Genomic DNA, 15,007 nt, shown 5'->3' with positions numbered 1-15,007 from the left:
AGTAAAAAATTTTGTATTTTGAAAATCCGAAAATGACCTTGCTTTGGAGAAAAACTCTAAACAAATGGGGCAAGTACATTTTCGGATTTTGAATATTGAAAATTCCAATAACTTTCACACTTAAAATCCAAAAAAAGGGCAATTTTAAGGAGAAAAAAAAACTAAGAAATTGGGTGTGAAAGTAGAGTTTGGACTTTAGAGGGGTCTTTTATAATTAGGTAGGAACCTTAAAATGTAGAACTACGGATGTAACTCAAAAATCCATCGAAAAGGGTTGCTTTAATGTTGAAAAACCTTGTGATTGATCATCTCGACATCGAGATGTATGACTATGAAAAATAAAAAGATTTATGCTTTATGGCTGTAAAATACTATTCATTGTCTTCAGAACAAGCAAATTCGAATCAAATATTCAAAAATCAAGAGATTTTGTGGATTGAAATAGTAGAATTTCATGCCTTTTGAAATTTCCACCATCTCAATAGCCAATGGTTTTTGCTAAAATTTGAGGGTTTTTAATCCTAATAGAATTATCTACCATATATATCTTTCAATTTGTTCAAACAACAAAATATTGGGGGGTTGATTTTGGCCCAAAATGATGTTGCTTGAAGAACTTATATTTGATCCAAAAAAACAAATTTTGGATCGATTTTTAAGACGTTTTTTAACAAATTGGTTGGTGTGTTTTGATCATCAAGGCTTCATTATTTATTATAAATTAAATATTTTTATATGAATTCTTTTCTTGCTTGATTTTAGATATCTGAATTTTTCACGATTTTTTTAATTAAATAAAAATACCAAATATTTTTTTTATGACTTTTGGTGCATTTGAAAGGGTGATTTGTTCGATTATCTGAACATTGAAAGTTGTTTATGCTTTAAATGTTGCTCGATTTAAGGAGTTTTTGAGAAATTGATTTTTCAAAAAAGTAATTTATTTTGCTTAATAAAATGATTATTTTTTTTTATGAATATGGGAATTGTTTTTCTATTTTTCTTAATAAAATAATTTTTATTGATAAAATTATTTATTTTGATAAAAATATATTGTTTTGAGTAATGACAAAACCTATATGTATCGGCCTCTTTATCTTGTGACATCTTGTCTTTTACAAATAAAAATCTAGATGGACATGTAAAAGTTGGTAGATCAATTTCTTTTCCATTGTATCTAATTATGATTAGCAGTATTCTTTATCTTGTGACATCTTGTCTTTTACAAATAAAAATCTAGATGGACATGTAAAAGTTGGTAGATCAATTTCTTTTCCATTGTATCTAATTATGATTAGCAGTATTTTAAAGTGTTGTAAAACTTGAAACTGGAGTGCGTAAACATATATGTGTGTTTATATCTAGTAATAAGCATAAACTAATGTAATGTTTCTGCCTACATTTCTGGTAAAGTATTGTAAACTTATTATCGGACTTCATTCTAAGACAAAAAAGATTTATGCGACCTACTTGGGATCATGCACAGGACCATAGTCTTCAAATATTAATTAATACAAAAAGTTCTTTCAAGTATTTTTTTTGTAAGATTAATTTATGTAATAAGATATTATATAGTTAATCTAAATTTTTCTGTTTTTTACTTTTTTTTATTTATTTTGGAGTTTTTGACTTTTTTTTTTTTGAAAAAAAAAAATATCTACTTGATCGGTTAGTCCAGTTCTTATTCTAATCGCTCCCAACCCCATGTCCGATTAATCGTTCTGGTTTGATTTTGTGAACACTAGTTTTTTTTTATATTTGAATTATAATAAAAGTAACTGATGCTTTCAAGAATATGACTTCTCTTTCTTTCAAGAAGAAAGTATAAAAAAACTCACCAAGAAAAGGTTGTTTCATAAAACTATTCAATTTGATCTTAAAGTGTATGGATATGAAAAAAATAAAAAATAAAATAAAAAAGATTTCAAGTTTCATAAATAGTTAATCATGCAATGCATTATTTGAACCATCTACTTCCAAAAAATTTAAGCGTTTGTATATCAACTCTATCTACACCATTTTTCAAAATTCACACCTCTCGGGCGCTCCCCCTCTCTCACGCCCCATTCTATGTATCACGCCCTGCCCAACCCTTCCCCCCAAATCTATCTTTTCACAATAACTTTTTATGTTTTTTGAGACATTTGAAAATTTCAGAAGAAAAATTTCCTTAAATTGGCTCTCTCTACGAGGGTGTTATTTCTTTGGTGTAGTTTACTCATTCAATGAGATATAAATAAAATAAAGGAATATATTATCTTTATCTAAAATTAAAAGAACAATTTACATATTTATCTGTTATAAATATTCAATAATCTCTTTCCTTGATTTTCTCCCCGTCTCTCTCTATATTTTCTCTGAGCGTACTCTCTCTAGGTCTCCATGGCCTCTCTCTCCCCCTTAATAAGATTAGGGGAAAATTTATTAACGGGATAGGGGAGAGTACTTTATTTAGTGGATTTAATAAATTTCCAAAATGATTTAAAAAGAGAATCTCATGATTTAGAGGATTTTAGCAAATCTATTAAGGGAGCATATAGTATTTTAAAGCCCATGATTTCCGTCATCATATTTATCACAATAGGGATTTACTAAATTTTCTTTCCTATTGATTTAGAAAGTATAAACGTTTAAAGTAATCTTAAATAAATTAATTAGAGCAATGATCCAATGCAACGGTTGTATCATAGTATAATGCAACGATACTTCTAAAACACATGTTTGTGGTATTTGTATGACCCTAAATTTTGCACACACACTATCTTCATCTAAATAATCAATCCCCCCCCCAAAAAAAAAAAAAAAGAGTTCAATTTGAACCCTAGATATGGTCAAAATGAGTCTCACTTCAAAAACAAATCTAGACCATTCATTTTGTGAATTTTAAGATCTTAGCCTTTATAAACTCAAAATCATTTTTTTTTTCTTTTTTAACATTGTTCATCTAATGATAATAAAGCCATCCAAAAAAAATTGAGAATAAAAAAATCCTTCTAAGGCCTAGATCTAAACATCTCACCAAAATGAACTACCTCTGTTAATTGGGTTAAAAAAATACTTTCTAGGTTGTATTTTCCATTTTTTCTTTTTTTTGTGATTGTTCATTAGAATGAAAAGAGTGTATCTTTCAAAATTTGGATCAAACAAATGGCTAAAAGATGATTTTTTAAGGTTGTTGCATCATATTACTATACAACACTTGTATGAAATCATTGCCCAATTAATTAATATGTATTGTTTCTAGAGAGTAGTTATTTTATTTTAAAATCCTTTATTGTTAGGACATCGACCTTATTTTAAGATACCTTTCTATTCTCCCGATATGTGTCCACCCTTTAACTCTGGTTTAATAATATAATATAAATAAAAATTTAGGAAACATGGAATTATGGGGTGACATTCAAATATTTGAGTTTTAGTTTGCATGCACAATTTGTTCAGTACTAAGTAATCCTTTTGTTACTTGCTCTCTATATACAAAATTTTTTTTCTTTTTTTCTTTTTTGTTACTTGCTCTTTATATACAAAAATTTGATTAATTACTCTATTTTCCTTTTTCCTTTTTTTTGTTACTTGCTCTCTATATACAAAAGTTTGATTAATTACACTATTTTTCTTTTTTCTTTTTTATTTCATTGATGTGTACAACAAAACAATTTAGAATGGCCATTGTTTCACATTTAATGGGTTTTATGTTTTTGTTAATTCGCAATCTTGTACTAAGGATATATTTTTCCTAACAATCCTAAACCTTGAGCTGCAATTTTTTTTTTTTTATTAATATAACTGTTGTGCTTAGTATTGTCATTAATATAACCGTTTTGTTAATTTTGTTTATGTTGATATCCCATTTTGTTAATTCTATTGAAAAATTACTTTTTGTTAATATGAGATTTTGTTCATTTTCTTTGTAGACGTTTATGTTCATTTTTCTTTTAAAAGCAAGTCATTTATGTCAATCAAATAAATCATCTTGATTACGCTTGTTAAGTTTTCTATTCGTAGTCAAGGGTAATTGTTAATTAATATAATATTAAAAATCAAGCGTAACCCCTTCTTCAATGAAATAAAAAATTACGCGGCTTCTTTGTTAAAAAATCAGCTTATTTCTTGGTTAAAAAAACAAAATAGGGCTGCAGCCCTAATAAAATAAGTAAAACCTCACCTTAAAACTCAAAAAATTGCAATTCTGATGTCGAAAACTTCAAATCCATCATCTCAGCCTTGACAATATGGTTGTGAAAAAGTTAAGATCTCAAACCCTATTGTATAGTATAATACATTACCTAAGTTAAGATCTCAAACCCTATTGTATAGTATAATACATCATCTAGACTGTTTATTTTACCCTAAAAATTATTTTACCCTAAAAATAAGTGTTCACATATCTGCAACATATTTCTCGATAATATTTCTACGGTCGAGCACACCCCTCATGCTGTATATATAAAAAAAAGCTCTCGGCGCGGGAAATGTAAAAAATCAGCATGATCAAAAGAGCCGCCCAATCACTTTAAAACCCTCACAGGCACTTAGTAAAGGAGGAAAATATCATGCATAGCAAAAATGCTACAAATAAAAAAAGTTGCAAAAATAAATGAGGTGAGGTGAAGCTTCACCAGAGACACATCCCAGGGGCTTGAGTAAAAACTTGTGAAGGGACATGAGCTCACTAGCCATAGGCATTAGTTTGCACCAGCTGCGAAACAACCTACCTAATTACCTCAACCATTAATCTCTGCAACTGATACATGGCGCTCAAGCTCATGCTCCAAGAGTAGAAGCTGAAGAAATTCCAAGATCCTCAGCCATTATTGTGCGACCATGAATTTCAAGTCCCCAAGGAAGTGAAGCATTGTGGGCTTCTTGTCTTGCATTCTCATAAGCACAATGATATCTCCTGATAATATGAAAACATATTAAAATCTCCTTAAGCTACACCTCATATACCCACGAAAGGAGCTACAAGTGGATAAACAATGAGCGGGCCATGTCCAAAAGAGTTCTGTAAAGGTTTTTGAAAAGTATAAAACCTCATATTTTTTTCAAATATATCATAAATAAATAATACATCCATTGGATCTTCGTCCACGACTGCAGGAGGTAAAATTGCGTGCTCACCAACTTTTGCCTCATACACTCTATAACCAGCTTTGAAGTTAATTTTCTAAGCTTATTATGAGGTCATAAATTTAGCTGACACTTCATAGTTGCATGAATCTAAACTGCTAACCACATAACAAGTCAAGGTTACTTATGATGACAATTGATCAATGAGAGCTTTCTTCTCTCACTCAAATCCTTGAGGTAAACAAGAGCTTAACCTCTTGTCCACGTTCTCTCTCATTTTCTGAGCAACTTTTATATATTTGAAAAATATAACTCATCAGTCTGTCTATGAGCATGCGTCACATTTGATTGTCAAACAGCTACAAACGCATGAGACTGGGCTGGGGCCTCAATGGTAGTACCACCAAGCCCCATGAATGAGATCTCGGACTCCATTCTCACCAAAGGGTAGAACCCCAAATCGCAATTGATACAGCCAAAAAAAAAAACACAGCCACAAAAGCAACACACATGTAAAGGTTAGTCATTACTAGGCCACCTACTTGGCTCCTCAGCTCGATGGGGCCACGATTCCAACTCAGTCTGCCACTTCAAATAGCTATTTGGCATCTCCACGATGACCACTGTCTTCATGATATGTTGTCAATGGTGCTCGCCGCCTCAAATGGTAGCGTCGTCATCATAGAGAATTATAGATGAGCCAAAAAAGAGAACACCAGAAGTATGGGAAAGCCAAACCAGAAGGAAATGACATAAAAGGTCAATGAAGGCTAGGATTTGCCAGCCACACCTCTGTCTCTAGTGCCTGCATGCACCCTTGCCATCGTTGCTCTGCTGACTCAACTTGTCCACCTTGTCACTTTGATCTAGCTCGATGCGCACCCGCATCTAAATCTTCATTGGCCACCATTCATTATATATTTTCCAGCCATCCACTGCCTGGGCATGAACTCCATAGTCCGTCACTTTTCAAAGTGTGCGACTTACCAGCTCTACGACTTGCATGCAACCCCCTGACACTCAGGATGATCACTTAAAACGTGATCGAAAGGTGACGCTGCATCTTGCTAGGAGTACTCAACATACTGGCCAAGGTAGTCAGAGATTTAGTCCACCCCATCATGAAGTGAGAGTTCCACTCCTTCCAAGCTATCATAAAGCAGCAAACCGCTCATAGGTAACCTTGACAATGTGAGACAACATCCGATAGCTGGAACAACTCCCCATAGAGGGGGCTCATCGAAAGATGCTCAATCTGGTTAAGCAACCTCTCTGGATGGTTGGCTCCAACATCCCACCTCAAATCAAGAAATGCAAGACCCCCAGAAGACATTGGCAGACTAGTCCACCACTGGATCAATGTTAAAAAAGTCGGATGCATCCGCCTAGGCGGTTTAAGCGCTTAACTGCCGCCTAGGCAGTTTCCCAGGAACAAGTATAGGCTAGGCAGCTGAGAAGGTTTTAGGGCAGGCATTTAGAGCTATTAGGGAGTTCTTAGGGATGGTTTAGAGCCCCAAAGCCCTGGAAAATTAAAAAAAATAAAGAATTACAGAGACACAGACATCATCAAATCGCAACGAACTCAAAATACATATTACATTTACATAAACTAATAAAATAACCATCAAAAGTAAAGGACTAAAGCATGATGTCCACTGCCCACATGTGATGTATTACTCAATAAATTAAAATGACAATTCACCCCATATAGAATATGATGATGATTTCATGCCATCATCATTAGAGAGTCATCCTCCTACTCTATATATTAAGCATCATCCCTTGTCTCATCTGAATCTGCTTCATACTCTTCATCCTCCCTTAATTCCATCAACCTCTTCCCTTCTCCTGTGCCATCCCCCTCCCCTTCTGCTGTCTTTGAGATGAGATCAAGTGGTCCACACAGGGCTCAATGGTGTCCTAGTAGCCTCATGAACCTGGCCCCGGTTCAATCCCTCTCCAGGGAATACCTCATCTTGCCCAGCATCAACCAGCTAGCCACAAGTATCATCCACATCATCAACTTCAATAGCCTCCTTTTCATTGTGCTCCAACTCCTGATGGCACTCCTGCAGCTTGATTATACTAAACAAAGACAAGGTCACTCAAGTCGCTTTTGCTCAAGTCTATTCCTCTTCTTTGTATGGACCTATTAGATATATGTTGAATAAACAATTAAAATTTAGGAAAACATTATATAGGTTAGACTAATAAACTAGCCAAGTAATATTACTATTTCAAACGTGTTGAAGTTGCATTCACATAAAATTCAATATACACATGGTCGTCTGTCCTAAACGCGGGGTGTTTCCCTTATGGTTTGTTCACCATGCAACGATTTCACATAAAAATGTAAATGCAACACATAAGGTATCTATATAATTTAAATTTTATACTCAAATCATGAAATCAAAATGAAGTTCTAAATTCACCAGGATAGATCTTGGTCCTCTGCCTTATTGCCAGCTCCTTTCCAAGAGACCATCAACCATCTTGAGTACCTTTACTAATGGCTGAAAAATATATGGCAAATACCAAATCCCATTCCAAAATCGTGAGTCCATGACAATATCCAGTGATACTTTCCCATTTGATTTCTTCGCCCATTTGGACTTAAACAAGAATCTCAATTTTTCCCTTTGCTCATACAAAGATTGCATGGACAAGTAGGATGTGGCAAATCTAGTCATCCCAGCTCTCACCAAGTCTCTCAGTGAACTTCCTCATCATGACTAAGACTCGGCCACATATATTTCCGTAAGTTACAAACTTACAATGACATCACATAACTTGTATATTTTCAAAAGAATCAAAACAACTAACAACAAAGAATAGTACAAAACTCACGTTCTTACCTTGTAGGACTGTATATATAGACTCTAATGGTCTTCACATTTTAATGGTTGTCTTCATCATCTTCCTCTTACCGATCGCCTCAAGATCTTTGCGGCGTAATGTGTAAGGCGACCAAAAGATTTGCGGCCTCTTTGCCACCAATAACTTAGCTGCTGCCATTTTGACTGAGTTCGTATTGGTCACTACTTGGACCACTTTATCCTCCCCCACCTCCTCTATGCACTGGTCCACCAAATCATAAATGAAGGTATCATGACACCTGTCAAAAGCATCAATAGACCCTAACGTAAGTCCCTAATGGACAATTCACCATCAAGTTCATAATACTTTTATATCTCTTATTATTCCAACCATCAGTCATACTAGTGCAACCGCATATCCCCTATATGTTCCTATGGGTCTTCAAAACGTGCTATTAGTAAGCTCAACGTATTTTCTATGCAATAGCTCCTTAAGCTCATAAATAGTTGGAGCTCTAACCTTGGCCCAAATTGACCCAATGCTTCCAACATTGTCTGAAAGCTTTTCAAGTTAGCAGCATTAAAAGAAATACCTGGCCTGCTTGGTAGAATCATCTGGCCACATATTGTGCTACCTTATCTCCATCCAAATTCGGCATATTATCCTCTACCTCTTCCCAAACTCGAAAAATATCTACATTTACTGACAATTTCTTCATGTCTTTTCCTCACATCCTCTTTCTTGTTTTTAACCCCCTTGAAGTGCTTTAACATCTCTCCCCTAACCTCAGCTAGCACTTGAGTTTATGGGGCTATATTCCCTCTAATGCCGACTAAATGTTTCATTAATCTGTTAATACCGGCATTATATGATTTCTTGCAAAACTTACACTCCGCCTTATTCTTGTCAATGGGATTTGGGTCATAGTAATTCACAGAGTATCACCTAATCAACAAACTTGAAAAATACACAAGGTGAAAAAATTAAAAAAAAATCAAGAAAAGAAATTCAAGTTTTAAATGAAGATTACGAAGTAAAGAAAACAAACTAGAATAGACCATTAAAAATATGTAGAAACTGGAAACCAATCAAAATGTGAAACTTCATTATATGTGGAAACCAAATGAAATATGAAAAAAAATTACATAATATTTGGTGTTCCCATCCAACAAAAATCTCATAATAGATATCAATCTAAAAAAATAATCATATAATTTCACATAACATAATATCCATAGAATTTAGTTTTGCAATCTAAATATGCAGAAAATATCAATTTAATTCAAAGTTCTCACATGATATAAGCCCAAACTGGTAAACATTCACAAAATTTTTCCATCGACAAACATGTAAAATATCACTTAAGAAAAACAACAAATAGAAGAACATCAAATTATAACAGATGTGGCATGTGCCACACCAGATGTTGCACATGTATCATGTGTCACACAATGACACGTCTTTCGGGAAGGGACGCAAAGCCCTTAGGTAGTTCACTAGCTCTGTGCTTCGTGTATTATTCACCAAACATTATATTTTTATCAATTATAACAGGAATTCGAAAAATTGTGCAAAGATTAAACATCCATCATAAAATAGTCTGGTTCATTAATGGGATTGTAGGCTATGAGACCATTTAGCTTTGTTACAAGGTCAGAATTATGCCTAGACATTGGATGTCACAACTTAGATGCTTGGGGCGTGTCATGAAGTTCGAAAATTTCCTTTTTTTTTTGTCTTTGAACTTTGAGTATAGTCAATGACAATCTTACAAACCACACAAGTGTTTGTAACTTCCCTGTACCAAAAGTAAATGGTCTCTTTTTAAACTTTTCCTTCATTATAGTCAATAGTCTCCAAAAAAAAAAAACATTTCCCCCATTAATTCAAATTGCTTTGACTTTGGAATGAAGCTTATTAAATCCAATCTCCAAATTTATAGGGGATGAGACAACTCTATCCTTAAAAGTCCACAATCCCACTTAAATTTTGTACATTGGGACTTATTTAAAATTGTAAAACAATAAAATTGAAGAAGAGAGAGTCTAGGTTCTTAAAGCTCCTTTTCTGCAAGTATCTCCATTCAATGGATATAATCCTTTAACTTTAGTTGTATCCTTCTGGGCCTTCAGCAAATATATCTTTATCATCGTAGGCCTGGACCATCATACTAGAGGCCTCAAAATCATTAGTACTTTCTCTCTTCCTTTATTCTTCCTCTTGTGACATGTCCTCCTCAAGCCATTTTGGAAGGAAAGGGCAAGGATTCACGAAAAGCCACCAGGAGTTATACTTTAACAGCTTTGGCTCCTCAGGGATCTGAAGTTGATGTGAAATATTTTTCACCATATGGCACCATGGGAGCAAGGAGAAAATTTATAGAGCAAGGGGATGTGCTACGTAAGCGTGTGGTTGATAAGGTCATTTTCCGTTATTTAGAACTAGCAGAACACTCTGTTGGGGAAGTAACATTCACAGTGGTCATGCCTAACCAAAACACGGAAGACAATAGGTTGGGGAGGATTAATAAGATTCCTCTTGTCTATTCAGAATCAATTTAAAATCACAATGTGCAAATAAATCTTTCCTATTCTCATCTAAAGTGTGAGGTTGGCAATGGCCACCAATATGCCGTAATCCCCAAATTGTACCAGCAAAGAATTTCCTGATGAACAATGTGCTCTGACACCGACATCTGTCAGTTAAGTCAGTGGATAAGACTTTGTTCACAATGAGACAAGTACAAGAGGAAAGAGTTCCACCTGCAGAATCAGCACATATCACAAGGTCCTTATCCTGCACCTGTATAAGTACCAAAGCATCTCCTGCCCCTGGGGACCACTGCAAAGTCCTTTATAAATCCTAGTTACCACCTCTGGAATGATGCTTACTATAGAAAAGTGAGGATACCATGAAGGAAGTAGAGAGGCTGGGGCATAGTTTGATCAATTAGGGCACATTTAGTTTGTGGGAAAGAACTCCTCTTTCCCGCTGGATTATCACTTTCCCATGTTTGTTTAATGAAAAAGGGTAGCATGGGGAAAAGCATGCAAAGGGCGCACTAAATGCATTTTGATGCATTTTGGGGGAGAAGGTGGATTCAACCTATTTAGGAATGGAAGCTCATTGTCAGTGGGTATAGTTACTGTAAGCGAGCTCTCAGATCACATCTTTTGAATAAAATCCAGTTAGAAAAGGAAATCCAATTAAAGATAAGCTGCCCATGACCATCACAGCATAGGTAAAAGAGAACGAGGAGCCAAGGCCCCCATCTTCCGCATATCTTGCTCATCCAACATGGCATGAATTACCGGACCTGCACTCAAGAATAGTAATGCTTTAAAAAGCGTGATTCATTGAATGAAAGACGCTAACAGAATAGTTGGGAATTCCGCAAGCAAAGATCATATAGCCTGATTGACTACGAGTTGAATAAACTATGACCCTCTTTGGATCGTTCTGTAATATCCCAAATGGGGAGGCAAGGTCTCTCGGGGAACAAATTCTCCTAAGAGAGCTTTTGGCAGAAACAACTATCGACCTTATGGATAAGAACTAATGTGATCAAGCAGAAAATTAAGAGGTGTGTTAGTTGCTTCTCGTTGATCTTCCCACCATCTTCAATCATAGTCACCAGACTCATAATTGTAAGCCCCACATCCACAGAGAAACTGAGGAACCGTTGCCCAAATGTTGAGAGATCCATGCAATGAAGGAAATATAGTGCATCAGTCAACCTTAAGAAGGAACAATAAGTAACATGGTGTACAAACTGACTTTCACCCCTTTTAAAGTTGCCCCATTTAACCTGAGGGTTTCCAATGCAAGATAATGGAGAGGAACAGAGAGAAACATTGTCGCGCACCTTCCACAACTCTGCAACTCCATTGTGGCGTATTATTTCATGCCCACAAGGTAATACCTTCTATTTCATGTCTCTGTGGCTTGAAGAAACCAACCAGGGAGCACTGCAGAAGTTCCTCTCTTTCTAAGCTGATGTTCTTCCTGGGTATAATGATAGGATATCCATCGAAAGAGGGCTGTTGGTCGGCAGAGCAGAGAGGAGAGGAGGAAAAGGGTTATGATATTTGGGAAGAAGATAGCTCTGCAGATGAGATAGGAATTGGTTCAGGCAAGATTTTCTGATAGAATACCAGCCTCACGCAACATATTTGGTGTGGATTATGGTCATGTAACAGAGGAAGGACGAAATCAGGTGTGAGGGAGAGTTTGTTAGATGACTGCACAGGGTCCAAGGGCTTATTTATGGTTGTTGTTTGGGAGTTAGTTTGCTAGGGGAATGTTGAGGGGCAAAGGGCTGATTATATGGTTGTTGTTGGGGAGTTGCAGGTAAAATGGAGGGGAAGACAGGAGAAGCTACAGTGCCCACTCCTCTCTCAGTCTCACTATTGAGTGAGTGAGAGCGAGAGAGAGAAGAGTTGGAGCTACAGAAATCAAGGCATCACAGTAACCTTCATACTCCTTTATTCATCACTACTTGAGTTCCATGTCAATACAATTGTTTTCACATGGTATAAAACCTAAGATCAGTGGCTGAAAGCTCAAGGAACTCAAAGGTCTGCAATCTTAACTACCTCTCAGGTACCACAGTCAAGCCAAATTACATGCATTAGGGGAAGTGCATGCAAAAAACAGTGAAAAATTAGTTGCACAAAGGGCATATTTGGAGACGGGGAAATATTTGGTGGAATAAATTATCACAAATACAAGGGGAAGCAAAACACATATAGGGTAAGGGGAGAAAAAAGGAAAACAAAGGAGGTGCTCCCAGAATCGCAAGCGCGAGGGAAATGCATAACCCCGAGAAGAAGGGGAACTATTCGGAAGAATAAGTATCTTGATGAATACATGGGAAATACAAAACATAAAAGGCAACCAAAGGAAAAGGAAAAAGAAAGAGCTTCAGAAATCAATATAAGCACAAGAGAAACATATTACCACAATAAATGAAGGGGAAACATGGGACAATTGCAAGGAATCCACAGGAAAAGTGGAAATAGTGGGAGAAACACACAGAAATAGGGGTAAGATGTATATTAAGTGAGATTACAACACATAATAGGAAGAGATGTATAACATATGCAGTTCCACAAATTTAGATTTGCAGTTATAAAAGTTTTGAAACAAGATTGGAAGCAAACAAATTTCCTACCAACACCTAAGTTGCAGTACACGATGAAGGCGGAACCATGACAGCAAAAACAAATTCATTCCATCAATCCCTAATTCCCTTAAGAAAAGAAGAACATTCCTATGAAACCAAGCCTTCTAAGAACAATGTATCCAATTTCACAAAACCAACTGGTTTTTAGGGAAGAGGGTCATCACCATCTAATCAAATAAATAATGATGGAGACATAGGTACACCAGAACATGACATGATGCCACCTGCAGGTTCCGCTCTCCATCCATGGTGCATCATCTCATTGGGTGATGAGCCAATTGGACTTTCTCGAATCTTAACAGGTACAACAAATTGTTGTAAATTTCCAAAAATAAATAACTTGGAATGGAATGGACTAAGAATTATTAGATAATTACTGCATATACCCAAGACAAGAAGAAGAGAATGCTGCCTAAAGAACTATAGTTCTTGTGTCATATTTTTAAACCACACATTTTGGACCATGAAAAAACAAATAGCATGAGAATATTTGTGGCAGCCAGCACGAGGAAACTAAAATCCGAAATGAAATTTTGAAGAGTTGAGGATTCATACTTTCATCTGAAATTGGGTTAATCAACTTCTATGCTGATGTATCAACAATTATTTATAGTTTCTCACGTCCAGACCTCCAACTCGATCATCTTCCTGTCCACTTTCAGAACCATTAACAAATTCACAGTATAGAAATCACAGGCATAATGGGATATAGTTCACACAGAGCTTGGTACAATAATCAACACACTACTTATAAGAGGGCATCTATGATTTCATGTGTTCATACAACCTGCATGTTTTTTTTTGGAGAATGTTAACTTCTATTAAGTATACAAACTTTACAATCCAATTCATTCGGCATGAGAGTTCAAATCTCCTCAGTTTGGTCCCACAGTCAGATAGAGTGAAACAACCTGCATATTAATAAACCCATCATGGGCATTTCACTTGAATGACTTACTGTGGTGATGCACGCAATACTAAAACTCAGATGTCAATAAACCCAAATGGTAATTCACAAGGTTTTCAGAGAAAGACAGCCAAGTATGGCTTATTAGTATTGGCCAGCATCTAAATTTCATAAACCCAGAGCACTTGGAATGAAACAAGTCTTTTGGCTTGAAATTGTGCAAGGATGGTAGGCAATGATACAACTGACCACTTTGTTACTAAGTTGCAAAGTTGAAATGGGCCCCTGGGCATATAATGTTTTCCTCTATGAGAATTACAAATTGGGTGTGTGCATCTAAGAAGCGAAAATTCATTAAAACTTTAGTACTTTTGGCAACTTCCAAGGCTTAGCAGACTCATAATGCTGACAGCCCTATGGCCAATACATAACAGTTACAGCTCCTTTAATCCCAAAATAATCTAGGTTGGAAAAACAGCAAAAGATTACATAACAGATTCCAATTCACATAAAATCCATAACAGATTCTCATTCACATAAAAGAAGGCAATCTAGAAGAACTATGTCTATCATAACCTTTCCTGTGAGAAGCATGTTATGAAGTTCAAATGACATGCACATTCCTTCATGCGGTCAACTGGCAGATGTCATACACTTAAAAATAAAAAATTGAATAAGATTATATATCTACCTTTCCACTGAATGGGTGAACAAAACTAATAATATACATACATATATATATATATATATATATATATATATATATAGAAAAACACTTAAACACTCATGACTAAACTTCTATAGTATTTCACTCATGACTTATTACCGTCCAAAGTCCATCAAACAGTCACGATTCTCTAATAGTACTTGAATTTTCATAATTTTTTTTAAAGCGGATTGACCTTGATTTTTATGGGTGTGTGCACCAGTGAGGTGCACCTAAATAAAATATAAACAATTTGTTCAAATAATAAAAAAGACCGAATTACACCCCCAATATTTCAGGGGTATTTTTTGTAATTTTACTT

General features: G+C 35.4%; 1 long non-coding RNA gene across 2 annotated transcripts; it reads right to left on the bottom strand.

Annotated features, from left to right (window-relative positions):
* Positions 1–3,610: 3,610 nt before the first annotated feature.
* On the bottom strand, positions 3,611–14,660 carry LOC148781227 (uncharacterized). Of its 2 annotated transcripts, none has more exons than XR_016060006.1 (2): positions 13,628–14,660; positions 3,611–7,219 (listed from the first exon to the last, which is right to left on the bottom strand). It is a non-coding gene; the product is annotated as an uncharacterized LOC148781227 (long non-coding RNA). The 2 variants fall into 2 exon arrangements; XR_016060007.1 differs by having other exon boundaries at positions 3,611–6,591.
* Positions 14,661–15,007: the final 347 nt, after the last annotated feature.

The sequence above is a fragment of the Amborella trichopoda genome, chromosome 7, assembly GCF_054954075.1.
Source record: "Amborella trichopoda isolate Santa Cruz 75 chromosome 7, AtrichopodaSantaCruz75HAP2 v2.0, whole genome shotgun sequence".
NCBI lineage: Eukaryota > Viridiplantae > Streptophyta > Magnoliopsida > Amborellales > Amborellaceae > Amborella > Amborella trichopoda.
The sequence above is the reverse complement of the archived record's forward strand: the minus strand, read 5'-3'. Positions and strand labels throughout refer to the sequence as shown.